Raw genomic sequence first — 11,989 nt, forward strand, 5'->3', positions numbered from 1 at the left:
GACCTGTGTGTGGTATGTATATTTAAAACTCCTCACTTTCAGGGGTTCAGTAAAGTACTCTCACCTGCATTATTAATTTACCTGATCCTCACACCAACTTTTTTTTGAGGTGGGTGAAGCATATTACTGATAAAAGAGACTGAGCCTCAGAGGTTTAGTATCCTGCAGAATTAATATGCAAATCCAACCAGTCTACTGGTATTCCCAGTGTTCTTCCTATCACATCACACTATGTGAATACTTAAAAGATATTAGAAATGCAGCTTTGGTTTTTTTTTACATTTCTTTAAAAAGTGTGGCACTGTTTATTTTCATGCCAATTTACTGGGCAAGATGTATGCATGTGATGATACACAATGAATATTTTCCTGGGCACCGAGAAATCCCCTGAGAATTCAGATGCAATGCAAGGAATTCACTGTCTGTTAAATAAATCTCTGCAACAAATAAGCAAATATTAATTTTTAAGTGAAACTAAAAACTTTCAACCTTAATTCTTTAGCGGGCAATGCAGATTCATTTTTTTCTAGCCAAATCCAGCAGAGGGCAGGATACTCCCATCAACGCCAGCTGGTTGCAGCCTCCGGCCAAAGCAATGCGACTCCAACTCTCAGGAACAGTCTTCTGGCATTACAGCAATCATTTTCTCACCTGGATCGGAAAAAGGGTGAAGTCTTAAACTAAAAATAGGGGTTGCAGGACATGGCCTTGGACATGTCAGGGGAAGTTTTGTGTCCCAGGCTGCCCCCATTTTCTTTGGGAATTGGTCTTTAAGAAACCTGGAAATGAACTGTTCTTATTATCTTTGAGGAATATCTTGCAGAAGAGACTACAGAGGGAATTAATTTAAAATAAACCATAATGATTTCTGTTTGTGGCATTAGACTGCACAGGTCTCAGCAAGGCCACTGCATTCACACATCCTGTCTCAGCCCTGCCACCTCCCCCTGAGCCTACCATCTCTCCCTGTCCTTGAAAATTCTTAAGAGCTGCCCATTATGTGGCCTCTGTTGCAATCACTTCACAGCTCCCACTGATAGGGGATAATGATCTTCTACCTAGTAACTCAAATTTTTTCTCTCTCCCTAAGCTTGACTCAGGAGCACCTCCTCCAGGAAGTTTCTAGAAGTCCTGGCCTTGGTAGTCATCATCTAAAAATGTTTGCCAAGTGCACTACTAGGTAAGAGTTTTGTACCAGGTCTTGTATCTAAAAAGGTATGTCCTGTTCTTTCTAGTCCAGATAGTAGTATACTAAATGTAAAATGGAAGAAGACAAGGATAAACACCGTATTTCATAGGACAGATGAATGCTTCTGAAGAATAATTGCAGCCATCCTCTATGCTACAGTGTGAAACCATTAGCTAGAAGCTTATCATCAATACCTGAGGTGGTGGCTGAAGGAGGACTGGGTGCTTGGGCAGGCCTGTGTCACTCTCTAACCCACTCCCCCCACTCCCTTACATCTCCCAGCCCAGTGAGAGCAAATCAGTTTTATCTGTTTTATTTGTGTACACCTCTGGGTACTGAAATCTCCTTTAAAAAAAGATAACTGCAAAAATAATCAATCAATTCATTGGTAATCATAACAGAAGGACTGGGTAGAGTGCTTACCTAGCATGTGTGTGAGTCACATGGTTTTGATTCCCTGCACCAAATAAATAAATAATAAAATAAATGTAATCATAGCAACAAGAAAACAAATTTAAAACACAGGTTGAAATAATTACTCTAGGATGCCAAAGCTTGACTTTACTATTGAGGAAACCAAGCCCAGAAAGAGAAAGATCAGTCCAGGATGGAGGCTGTCAGGTCGGCGACCGGACTTTGAAATCCTGTCCGGCCTCTAAAATCCAAGGCTTTAGAGCCTTCCACTAAAAGACTCGCTTGCATTGAGCCTGAAGGAGACTAAGGCATAGAATAAAGGGACAGAATTCTCAGTCACTTGTGGATAGCTGTCAACCAGCAAAGCTTCCCAGAGCAAAGGGTAGGCGCAAAGTTGCTTAAGCTCCACCCGCAAAAGCTTAGGGCAATATTTCTCAACCACATTTACCAAACACCGCTCTGTGTAAGGCAATGTGTAGAACACTTGGACAGAGTGGAAAATGAGATAGATATGGCACTCATCTGAGCTCACAGAGTTCCAGTCAGAGAAACATACATTAGTTATAATTCGATGAATGCTACACCAGGTTAAGTACAGAGTACTAGAAGAGGTTTTTTTAAACTCTGTCATCTACATGACCTCCCAGATTACTAACCTGGCCATGTCTGATTGGTAACTCAAATAATCAGTTGTTCCAATAGCATAAAGTCCAGTCAGGTTCTCCTGAGGCTTCCTTCACCCACAGTGCAGGATCTAACCCAGGATGTGGCATTGCATTCAACTAGCATGACTCCTCAGTCTCCTGCAATCTGGGTGAGCACCTCAGTCTTGTATTTTCTTTCCTGACTGGAACTTTTGAAGAGTACAATAAGTTGTTTTGTAGAGTATTCAATTTGGGTTTGTCAGGATTAGGTGAAAGCAATGTACCTGGGCAAGAATTCTACAGAAATGATGCTGGCGCCTTCTCAGTATATTATTATTAGGAAATACAAGGTGTCAATATGTCACATTTTCTATGATATTACCTTTGATCACTTGGTTAAATGGGTGTTTGTCAAGTTTCTCCAAAATGATACTACTTTTTCCCTTATAATTATTGAGGTAAGATAATTTGAAAATATGCAATTATCTTATTTTTAGTTCCATTTGTGCTCACTAGTTTTTGCATACATTGAGTAGTCTCTAAAGCAATTATCACTGTGGTATTCACCAAATGGTGACCTTGACCTTGTATTTCTGCCATTCCTTCTACACATACTCTCTGCAATTCTACTGTAAGGATGACCTATCCTTTCTCCTTCATTTATTTATTCAATAATCTGTTTTTATCAATATGAACTCATGTATATTTAGTTTATCCTATGGATTATAATCTGATATCATTATTTATTTTGTTGCTGTCCAGCTCTGGCCATCAGGGGCTCCTTTAGGTTGTTTTCCAGTCCTTTCAGTATGTGGCCATTTTTGAATGCTTTCTTTCTGGCACCATAAGATGTTCCAGCTTTGTGCATCTAGTCCTGAAATCAGTCATTTTGTTGAAAGAATGGTAGCTAATGGTAGTTAGAAACCAAACTCTGGTTCATTGTTGCTGGGGCATCATTCTAGTGAAGAGAGCTAGGAAATATATGCACATATACACACACACACAAGTGTACATCCATCTGAATCTCTCCTTGGAACAGTGCCAAGGTTTATTCATGTTGTGATAGATGACACACACACACATAATCCAGTATATGTAGAACCAGTAGTTCATACTAATGCTTCCAGTTCATGGGGTTCCTTCCAGTCTTTCTCCTTTCCGCCTTGCTAACTCCTTTCTCGACAGTGAGAAACTGGCTCTCATTATCCACAATTTATTTACTCATTTGCTCAATCTTAGAATACATATAAATTATTTTCACATTTACTAATGTACCCCTATGAAAAACAAATTTATAAAAGACATTATAATGTGTGTGTGCAGTGCAATTCTTTTTTCTTGGGCCTTGTAAAATATATTTAAAATACTGTTTTCCATTATTAATTAGGTTTATTCCTTTCTTTTTTATTCCAGTTGTTATGGTTGTGATATTCATTTATAGTACAGTTAGATTCCTTGGTTACAGTTCATATTTCATTTGAGTTCTCCACAAATCACAGTTATCTTAATTTTTGTGTTATTGGGCATTTAATCCAAAGTCACTCTAACACTGAGCCACATCCCTGATCATTTTTTACTTTTTCTTTCTGAGATTATTTTTATTTTATTTTTAATTTTTATTTTTGGTCTGTTACTTGGCAATCCTTCTGTTTCTATTTCTCCAGTTGCTGGGATTACAAGTGTGCATCACTGTGCCTGGCTTTTTTATTTATTTATTTTAAATGTGTGAGACACTATTTGATTCTTAAAGTCAAAGATAAACACAAAAGTATTCTTAGAGAAGAATCCCCACTTATCCCTTCACATTCTCATTCTCCTACTCTTCCCACTCATCCTTCTAGATAACCAATCATATTGGTTGCTAGTTTATCCTTCTTATATTTCTTTTTGCACAAATGAGCAAATATATGTATATTTTCTCATATGTCCTTCTTTGTAAGCCAAGGACACCATGTGATAGATATATTGTGCACTTTGCGTTTTCAACTTAAAAGTATATCCTGCATATCTCTGTATGTATCAGCCCAGAGTGGTATTTCTCATTCTTTTTATAGTAGCATAATGCCATCAATTGTAGAGATGTTCTACCACTTATTTAACAATTCTTTCATGTATGAGCATTTAGGTGGTTTCTCATATTTTATATTTACAAACAATGTTCCAGTCAATCACATTATGCACATGTGTTTGTACTCTGAAGGTGCCTTCAGAATAACTTCCTAGAAACAGGATTAGTTTGAAAGATGTGAGGATTATTCTTTTTTTAATTTTTTTTTTATTTTTACAGACTGCATTTTGATTCATTGTACACAAATGGGATAGTTCTTTTCATTTCCATGGTTGTACACGATGTAGATTCATACCGTTCGTGTAATCATACATGTACATAGGGAAATGATGTCTGTCTCATTCCACCATTTTTCATACCCACCCCATTTCCCTCTATGTGATCTAAAGTTCCTCCATTCTTCTCTCACCCCCAACCCCCCACCCCCATTATACATCATTCTTCGTTATCAACTTGACTGGAAGAGAAACACTAGAAAATTGGTAAAGCACACTTCTGGGTATGTCTCTGAGACTGTTTGTATGTGGGTCAGCAAATTGAGTGGGAAAAACTCATCCTGAATGTGAGCAGTGCAGTTCCACAGGCTGGGGGCCAAGATGGAAGCAAAGGCACAAGGGGGAAGCTTACATATACTTGCAGGCTTGACTTCTTAAGTAGATGGTGGTTTTTTGCTGCTACCCTTGACCATGGACATTAGGTTCTTGATTCCTCTAAAGGGAGACCTGCACCAGCAACTTTCCAGCGGTTTGGGGGCCTTCAGCTTTGGACTGGAACTCCATCATTGGTCACTCTTATCCTGAAACTTCCTGTTTCTTGGACTGAGAAGTTACTTGTTTCCCCAGACCTCCAACCTGCAGATAGCCATTGTGGAACCATTTAATCTCTGATTAGTTAAACCAACCTAATAGATACTTTCATAACTAGACAGGTGGGTAGATAGATAAATTATAATGTATATAAAATCAATTGGTTCAGTCCCTCTGGAGGATCCTAATGCAAAAGGTAAATGTACACGCACCTTTCTTAGAATTGCTAAATTTTCCTGGGAAAATTGCAATACCTATCAACATTTAAATCCCATTCCCAGAGGTTCTAATGTAATTGGCCACAGGTTGGGACCAACCACTGGTATAATTTAAAATTTTTTATCGCTTTACTGAGGTATAATTTACATACTATAAATTCATGTACTATAAGTGTACCACTTAATAATTTTAATGTAATTGTATATATAAATGTAAAAATAATTTTTAAAGTAAATTTATATTAAATAATTTAAATTTTTATGTGACTTTAAAGTAAATTTACATATAAAGCATACACGTTAGCATTTTTTTCTTTTATATTAGTTCTTTTTAGCTATACATAATAATATTTTAACATAATTATAAAAGTATGAAATATAATTTGTTCTAATTATAATTATTGTTATCTTCAAAATTCCCTCAGTGATTTTAATGACAAGAGTTTAAGATGACTAAAGGGTGCACAATTTTTAATGTTTTTTACTACCACATGGTGTTGCTACTAAAGACCCATTTAGCTACTTGGGCTTTTCCTACACTGTAGTAACCTTGTTGGTTTAAGTCCAGTGGAAACTGTTGTACGTTAAACAAAAGCCTGCAGCTCAAAATCAGTCCTCACTCTTCAAAGTCAAATTGGAATCCATGGGCTATAAATGTTACATCTAAGGGAATTCACAGAACAAGTTTTACACTTGTCCAATCTAGCTGTCTTACACCAGAGCCTTGGGCTGAAACCATGTCATTAAAGAGACTTTGTTTGTGACTTAAGAACATTCTTTTATTCATGGCCATTGGTTCTTTTTGTCCCAGCAATCAGTTGAACATAACTCTAGAAAAGGAGAAGTCAACATAAATTTTAAATATATCCCACATGAGATAGTTCTATGAATGACTCCTGAAGGAAACATTCCATATACATAAGGTCTACCCAGTCTGAGAAATATTAGGTCGGTGAGATTTGAACTGAACTTTAACTAAAGACTATGATATAACCTGGAGAAGCACAGGGAAATAGAGGGGAGCACATTCCAAGCAAGGAAGTTGCATGGGCAAAGACACTGAAGGACAAGGCTGGTGTGCCTGAGGCAGAGATGTGAGAGTGAAAAATACTGCTAGAAAAGACTAGAAAGGTAGTCTTATACCAGATCATTTTGGTCATCTTAAGCTTTAAGAATGTGGGTTCTGCTCTTAAAAGCAGTGGAAACTAACTGAAATTTTTCAAAAGCTAGATAAGAAGATGCTTAGGGGGCTTGTAAAATATGATCAGATTTACTGAGAAAAGTTTGGTGACAGCAGCAAAGGAAAATGGACTGGGAAGAGTGGCTACAGGGAGACCCATTAGAAAATTAATGTGCTGAAACAGGAAGAAATGATATTTTAAAATTGAAGTGGTACTTTTATGGAGAAAAGCAATATATTGACCAGACTCAATCATAGGTTGACTCTAGAGACTGAAAGAGATAAAGGTATCAAGGATGACTCAAGTTAATGGACTATACCACCCACTTCTCTTTAGAGAATCTTCTCCTCCACTCCTCCTCATTCTTCTGGAGATTTTAGCATCTAACATCTCATTCTCTCTCTTCCGCCATAATTCTTGATGATTTCAGTATATTTGCAGACAATCATTCCATTATCATTGTTGTTCAGTTCCTTGATTTCCTCTCATTTAATAATTTTGAATTCTATATTACCTTAATCACTGATTCCCAGGAACAGAATTTTTCTATCAACTCCCAAAGTATTCTCATTCTCCTTTCCATTCTATATATTCTTTATCAAGGCAAGCACTATTCTGATTCTATTACCATGAGTTATTTTTACCCATTTTAAATATCTATAAATTAAATCACATAGTTTTTATTCTCTCATGTTTTACATTTTGCTTTCAACATGTCTGTGAGATTTATGATATAGTTCTATTGGTAGTATGTCTCCTTTTATTGTAATATACAATTATATAGTATACCACTATCTATCTGTTCTCCTGACCATAGGCATTGGGATGGTTTCTAGTCATTACTTATACACATAAAGGTATTCTGAGTAATCTTGTAAAATCTTTTTGAGGGAGTATATTTTCATTTTTCTTGGATAATTAAAGATAGTGGAATTGATGGGCTATAGGGGGAAATATACACATAGTAGTGTAAGAAACTGGTAAATAATTTTCAAAATGGTTGAACAATTTTATATTTCATAAACAATGCATGATAGTTTCAATTTTTCTATATTTTCACCAACATTTGGGGTTGTTGTATTGTCTTTATAAATTTTATTATCCTACTGAATGTGTAGTAGTATCTCATTATGGTTTTAACTTGCATTTCAATTCAATGCCTTCTCAGATGTTTATTAACCAGTTGTCAGTTTTTCTTGAGGTATCCCAATCTTTGGCCCGATTGATAGGAGACACTTATCTACATATAATTGAATTATAAATTGTTTTTATGTTCTTAATGCAAGACCTTTGCATATATATATTTGCCTAGCATTTTCCCCCATTTGATATCTTGCCTTTCTATATTCTATGGACTAGTTGACAGTATGATATCAATGTTAATTACCTGTTTGATGTGTATTTTCCTATTTGTACTGTAGTTTTCTAAGAGAATGTCTTAGTTAGGATGCACAGACTTAAGGAGGTAGAAATAAAATATTGAGAAAGAAATGGAGAGACAGAGAATGCAAATGAGTAAAATGTTAACAAATGAGGAATCTGAGTAAAGGGTAATCAGGAATTCTTTATATTAACAACCTTTTATAAATCTGAAATAATTTCAACATAGTTTTAAAAAGAATATATGATATCAAATAAATCACAGTAAGAAAGCATTTCTTTTCGAAGGAAGGTACTATGGATTGAATGTTTTCCCCTGAAATTCATAGGTTGAAGTTCCACTCCCAATGTGCTGACCTTGGGAAATGGGGTTCCTGGAAGGTGACTGAGTTTAGATGAAATCATGAGGATGAAGCCCTCATGAAAGGTTTTGACCCCTCAGAAGAAGAAGAAACCAGAACTTCCTCTTTTCCATGTGAAGATTGAGCAAGAAGGTAGCTGTCTATAACTCATGAACAAGATCCTCACCAAATACTGAATATTCTGATGCCTTAATCTTGGACTTCCCAGGCTCCAGAACTGTGAGAAATAAATGTTTGTTGTTTAAGCCACTCAGTCTATGATATTTTGTTATGTTAACCAGAGCTGACTAAGACAGAAGGGTTTATCAGATGTTATGTATTGGCATGAAGTTAAATCAAATAAGAACTAAAATATGTTAGAAAACTGTAGCAGCTAAATTGTAGAATTCTTAGTCTCTAAAGATAATTGATTGTATTCCTGAGGGCAATGGAGATACATTAACAGTTACTGAACATTGGGAAAATATGTGATATACTGTTTTAGACATATTAATCTGGAAAAGGCATGTTGGGAGATAGACTGCTGGACATACCAATTAATATGTAAGCGTAACAGTTCAGCGAATGAAGTTTTAGGCTTGGGAGGTAGTGATGAGGATGGAAAGGAAGGGATAGATAGGAAAAAATTTATGGTGCAGTAGCTTTGTATGGGCCTTAGAAATTTGTAATTTTCAAAAGCTCCCAGGAAAATTCCAATGCATAGCCAAATACGGGAACATTGAGATTAGAAAAGTACTGACACCATACAGTGACATTAATGAGGATGTGCCCCCTGGTCAGAGATTATCAGTCAAATGGAACCAGATTAAACCTAAAGATCATGGGTGGTTGCTATAATAAAATTGTAAATTTAATTGTTATAAGACAGGGAATTTCAACAAAGCAAAAATTCAATGTAATAAATCCAAAAAGAATGTAACAAATTGGATAAGTGTGTATTGACAAGAAATAGAGCAAGAGATTTGGGTGGAGGCTGTTCGATATTAAGTAGTACAAACATGTTTATAATTTTATTAAATTACAATATATTTCAAATTTTGTTCCATGCACTTTGGGGACAGTATCAATGAATAAAAGTATATGTGCTACTACACAAACTGTTTCTACTCCCGCTCCCTACACTCATCACCCTTAATATTATGAGCTGTAAAAATCTCCCATGCACGTTTCTTGAAGAGTGAATCAAATATTGTTTCAAAAGACCTTCCAGTTATGTAGTTTCTTCTATTAAATTTTTATCTCCTAGTCCCTCACAGAACAGCAAAAATGCTTTGTGCTTTGGTTTTCAAGCAAACTGAAATCACCCCCGGCCATAGTCAAAAGAACAACATAATGATCCCCTCCCCACACGTGCACATCAAATAGAAGCTAAGTAATCATTTAATTGCAAATATCATTTTAAAAAGATAAAATTGACTCATGCAGAAGGTAAATACCTAGTCAGATGATAGGATAAAATGAGTTACAACAAGTTAAGGTAGTCAATAAACAGTAGGTCCTCCCCACAACTCCACCCACTATTGGAAAAGAGTGAAAGGTAGGAAAGAAATTGCCACAATTTTAAAATAAAGTCAATTTTTCATTTGCTGTCAACCTCAGTTCTCTCCATAGATAACAAATTCATTTCAGCTCAATTCTATTGGGGTGCAGAGTGTTTTGCAAAAGGGGTACAGAGAGGTTACAAAGTAACTTTCTGAAATATTTTTTGCTTATTGTGGGAGGTAAGAGAGTGGGCAAAGAACAAAATTATCTCTCCCACTAATCCTATCAATTAGATATTCAAAGCAGTTAATGAGCCGTTCTTTTAAAGTGCAAAGGTCTCATGGGGTTGCACCTCATTTGCACCGAATGTCATTAAACAAATAATTAGATAGAGTTAAATTCCAAGGCAGAAAAGTTTGTAGCAGGGAAAGGAGTTGGGAGAATTTAAAGTAGTAGGGGGAGTGGCAGATGATACTGGAGGCCCTGGGGGCAAAGAGTTTGGGAAGTTCAGCAGGACACAGCAAGTGGCAACAGGACTTCAAAAGAAAAACTGGAGATGGCCAAGTGTAAAGTTGCCATTTTATTCAGGAACCAGAGATCAATGTGTGTTAATCATTCATCTTCCAGAGTAACTTTCAGATAACTACATTAATATATTCAGTTATTCATTATTAATTAATACTAATTTCCTTTATTTCCATACAAAAATTGTAATCCTTTTAACAATCTTGCAAGAGACTTACATCCTTTTCTCCAGATTAAGAAAACTTGCACACACGGAATTTTGCATGACTTGCTTGAGGGCTTATGAAAGCTCATAAGTAAGAATTTGACCACAATTTTTTTTAACCACAAAAGATGTTTTTTTTTTTTTTTTTTTTTTTTATATCTATTTATTTTTTTTTTTACGTTTACATAGGGTAATGATGTTTATTATATTTTTCCCCTCCCCCCCACCCCTCCCACCCCTCTTTTCCCTCTACACAGTCCTTCTTTCCTTCATTCTTACTGCTCTCCTTAGCCTAACTCTAAACCTAACCCTAAACCTAATGCTAGCCCGTCCCACCCCCCATTATATGTCCTCATCCGCTTATCAGCGAGATCATTCGTCCTTTAGTTTTTTGAGATTGGCTTATCTCACTTAGCATGATATTCTCCAATTTCAACCATTTGCCTACAAATGCCATAATTTTATCATTCTTCATTGCGGAGTAATATTCCATTGTATAAATATGCCACAGTTTCTTTATCCATTCATCAACCGAAGGGCATCTAGGTTGGTTCCACAATCTGGCTATGGTGAATTGAGCAGCAATGAACATTGATGTGGCTGTATCTCTGTAGTATGCTGCTTTTAAGTCCTTTGGGTATAGGCCAAGGAGTGGGATAGCTGGGTCAAATGGTGTTTCCATTCCAAGCTTTCTGAGGAATCTCCACACTGCTTTCCAGAGTGGTTGCACTAATTTGCAACCCCACCAGCAATGTATGAGTGTTCCTTTTTCACCACATCCTCGCCAACACCTATTGTTGCTTGTATTCTTGATAATCGCCATTCTAATTGGGGTGAGATGAAATCTTAGGGTAGTTTTGATTTGCATTTCCCTTATTACTAGGGATGTTGAACATTTTTTCATATATCTGGTGATTACTTGTACATCTTCTTCTGTGAAGTGTCTGTTCATTTCCTTAGCCCATTTGTTGATTGGATTATTTGTATTCTTCGTGTAGAGTTTTTTGAGTTCTTTATAGATTCTGGAAATTAGCGCTCTATCTGAGGTATGGTTGGCAAAGATATTCTCCCACTCTGTAGGCTCTCTCTTCACATTTCTGATAGTTTCCTTTGCTGACAGAAAGCTTTTTAGTTTGAATCTATCCCAGTTGTTTATTCTTGCTTTTATTTCTTGTGCTATGGGAGTCCTGTTAAGGAAATCTGATCCTGAGCCAACAAGTTGAAGATTTGGACCTACTTTTTCTTCTATAAGATGCAGGGTCCTGGTCTGATTCCGAGGTCCTTGATCCATTTTGAGTTGAGTTTTGTGTAGGGTGAGAGATAGGGGTTTAGTTTCATTCTATTGCATATAGTTTTCCAGTTTTCCCAGCACCATTTGTTGAAGAGGCTATCTTTTCTCCATTGCATATTGTTGGAACCTTTGTCTAGTATGAGAAAATTGTATTTATTTGGGTTTGTGTCCATGTCCTCTATTCTGTACCATTGATCTACCTGTCTATTTTGGTACCAATACCA

General features: G+C 36.3%; 1 long non-coding RNA gene across 1 annotated transcript; it reads left to right on the plus strand.

The window, feature by feature from the left end:
- The first annotated feature begins 381 nt into the window (after window positions 1-381).
- Window positions 382-8,421, plus strand: LOC124980688 (uncharacterized). Its single transcript, XR_007107851.1, has 3 exons — window positions 382-667; window positions 1,091-1,180; window positions 8,230-8,421. It is a non-coding gene; the product is annotated as an uncharacterized LOC124980688 (long non-coding RNA).
- The last annotated feature ends 3,568 nt before the right edge of the window (window positions 8,422-11,989 follow it).

The sequence above is a fragment of the Sciurus carolinensis genome, chromosome 3 (genome assembly GCF_902686445.1).
Source record: "Sciurus carolinensis chromosome 3, mSciCar1.2, whole genome shotgun sequence".
Lineage (NCBI taxonomy): Eukaryota > Metazoa > Chordata > Mammalia > Rodentia > Sciuridae > Sciurus > Sciurus carolinensis.